The following is a 3,244-nucleotide window of genomic DNA, read 5'->3' as shown; positions in this document are numbered from 1 at the left end:
TTTAAAGTAGAGGAAATAGCTAAGGTTCTTTGGCTGCTATTTCTAAACTTGGGTATGTGGTAAAGTAAATCTTTGCTGAACCCTATTATAAAGTATTACTTTAGTTTACCCTGAAATAGTCCTTTTTCATGCCGAATTCTACTTGGTGAAATTATTGATTACTAGTTAATTAATTAATTTTACCCTTTGTTATTGATTATATATATGTACGTATATATACACAGACATGGCAGAAGTAAATAGACACGTCATATAACACCGTTTTATGTTTATTTTAGCTTGAGAGGGTTTATATTTTTTAATAATTGAGATTTTCATGTTTCACATTCGAAACGTGATTGCTTAATCATGTCACATACAAAAGAAGCTTTGGAAATGTCCGAATTTCAAAGAAGCCATATTGTGGGTCAATCTGGAAGTGGATTTGGCGTAAATTCACAGAAAACCTCGGGATCCTGCTTTCTACAGTTAATAGAGAGACTGTGTAATTCCCCAGAGAGGGGAAGGAGTCCACATCACCTCACCTAGGTCGACCAGAGCCCTCTGACAAGACTCATCGCCTCGTTAAGAGGATAATCCTTATTGCAAGGCCTCTGACATAGCAGAACAAGTTGATGTCAATCCCAGAGCAACTGTCTGGTAACTCCACAAACCTGGCTACTTTGGCAGGGCAGCAAGAAGGGTACCACTTCGACCAGCCAATATCCAGCGGAGAAAGGATTGGTTCAGGGAGATGGTGGAGGAGCCAGTAGCATTTTGGGACACCGTCATATTCTGCAATGAGTCTAGATTTACTCTATTTTCTGATAGTGGTCCAGTGTGGGTCTGGAGACTCTTTGATCAAGAATTTGACGGGAACAGAGTGGAGGCAGCAATGAAACACGGTAGTTATTCAGTGATGTCTGGGGAGCAATTTGGAGCAATAGACGATCAGAGCTAATGGAGTTTGAAGCAAACATAAACTCAGACAAATACGTGTCCATATTATAGAAAGGACTCCTTCCAATGTTCTCACGTGGTGAAGTTATTAAAAACGACACTTTATTTATGGCAGATGGGGTTCTTTGTCACATAGCTAAACAATATTGGTTGCAAGAGGATGACGACATTAAATAGCTTCAATGGCGAAGCCAGTCACCAGATATGAACTCAATTTACACACACACACAAACACACACACACACACACACACACACACACACACACACACACACACATATATGCACACACACACACACACACACTCACACACACATGCACACTCACACACATATCAGATATCAACTCTATTGAACACCTCTGGGCCATAATGGACTGAATTCTTTATCAAAAGAAAAAGGAAGCATCCTGAAAGCCTTTTGAGATCACTCCATGAAATTTGGCAAGAAATTCCTCAAGATAATATTCGTCATCTGATCAGGAGCATGCTTAATAGAGTCCTTGCATTGAAAAATACAAAGAGCATGTGATCATATAATAATTAATAAAAAACTTGAATATATAATTTCAGATTTAAATAAACTATAACGGTGTATATTTACCTCTGTCGCACGCGCGTATATATATATATATATATATATATAGAGAGAGAGAGAGAGAGAGAGAGAGAGAGAGAAAGAGATGGATATATATATATATATAATATATATATATATATATATATATATATATATATATTATATATATATATATATATATATAATATATATATATATACATAGATAGATAGATAGATAATTAGATAATAGCGTATTTTAACATCGGAAGCATGTAACGACTAGCTTTTTCTCTGACCCGTTCTTGTTTCGCACAAAAGCATATTAAGCCTGATAATGATATATAAGTATATGTGTGCAGATTCTCAACGATTTGTTAATTTAGATTGGACAGCATATTAAACTTATAAATTTGCATATGAATTGCCGAAGATAAGATATTTCTATTAATGACTGCTTAAATATTCATTTACAATGTTATTACACAATGTTTCAGGTGCCGTGTGCTTAATTACTCAGAGAGTTAGCTAAATTATCTGAGGACACACCATGCTGGAACCACCACATTCAAATTTAGCAACTTTAACGTCGACAATATACTGCGCTTTGGTAATTGCCTCTCAATAAATTATTTAAACATTGCATTACTTCTTCTTTCATAGCACTTTAGTATTCACTAGGGATTGGCTTTGTTAATTCCCTTTTCATTCTACAAAGGCAAGGCATTACACTGTATTGAATGGAAAAGACCAATTAAGGGTGTAATCCAAGGTGTTCCGTTTCTTGTATATTAGCTTATGGATGACAGATGGTGATATAATAAGTATTTGAAATGCTGTTATCTGATTCATATAAGACGTTGGTAACAGTCTAGTTGAAAATTATAATAATTTTACAATCTGTTGTATATATGAAATACAATATCGCATCAAATAAGGTTCTTCTTGTTTTTTCCTTTAGTTTTACAATGGGTTTTCCAACTTGATATTGTATATTCATCGTTCTTTGTTTTATAAGTTCAATATGCTTTGTATTAGGAACAATGCGTCGAAAGATAAGAAAAAAGATACTGTGCAATAACATACACCTTATAACTTCGTATATTCAAACAGATTCAAAACGATGTACCTTCTGCGATTCTCCAGGACAAAATGAGTAGATGTCTAATTCTTAATTCTGGTTTCTGTTGCTGTAAATGAAAGACAAATCAACATTTCAATATTACTCATATCGCCTGTTCTTATCAGCTTAATATCTGATACGGTCCCTATTTGGGGCCATCGATATTAAACTGATTTTTAGAACGAGGCGAAGTGTTAGGGGCTTGCTCCGCCTTTGCTACGGGTTCGCCTGGTATTGCAGTGCTTCCAGGATTCAGCCCATCTCCCACCCGCTCTCTCCTACCCTGATGCAATCTCCAGGGATACAGGCATCCAGCAACAGGACCTCCGTAATGCTATGATGGACCATGAAGTCTGGCGTAGCATGGTAAATTCCATTGTCTCGACCATGGTCGAACAATGATGATGATGATGTAGATCAATGGTTTGTAATTTCCCTGCAAGAGGAGTTGATTTCGACATTGCAGAGTAGCATAACGTGTTTAGTGTATATCATTAGCATTGCTTCCACTAGTGAGTTTATATTATGCATTTTTAACTTAGTTCATCTTACTAGGTGGGACCGTTCATTGGTTAATAACATAAATATAAAAGCTGCTGAGTGACAATAATTCCGAATAAAAAAAC

General features: G+C 35.9%; 1 pseudogene; it reads left to right on the top strand.

The window, feature by feature from the left end:
• Positions 1 to 2,708: 2,708 nt before the first annotated feature.
• LOC115216899 lies at positions 2,709 to 2,884 on the top strand (annotated as a pseudogene).
• The last annotated feature ends 360 nt before the right edge of the window (positions 2,885 to 3,244 follow it).

Source organism: Octopus sinensis, linkage group LG10, assembly GCF_006345805.1.
Source record: "Octopus sinensis linkage group LG10, ASM634580v1, whole genome shotgun sequence".
In the NCBI taxonomy this organism is placed as follows: domain Eukaryota; kingdom Metazoa; phylum Mollusca; class Cephalopoda; order Octopoda; family Octopodidae; genus Octopus; species Octopus sinensis.
The sequence above is the reverse complement of the archived record's forward strand: the minus strand, read 5'-3'. Positions and strand labels throughout refer to the sequence as shown.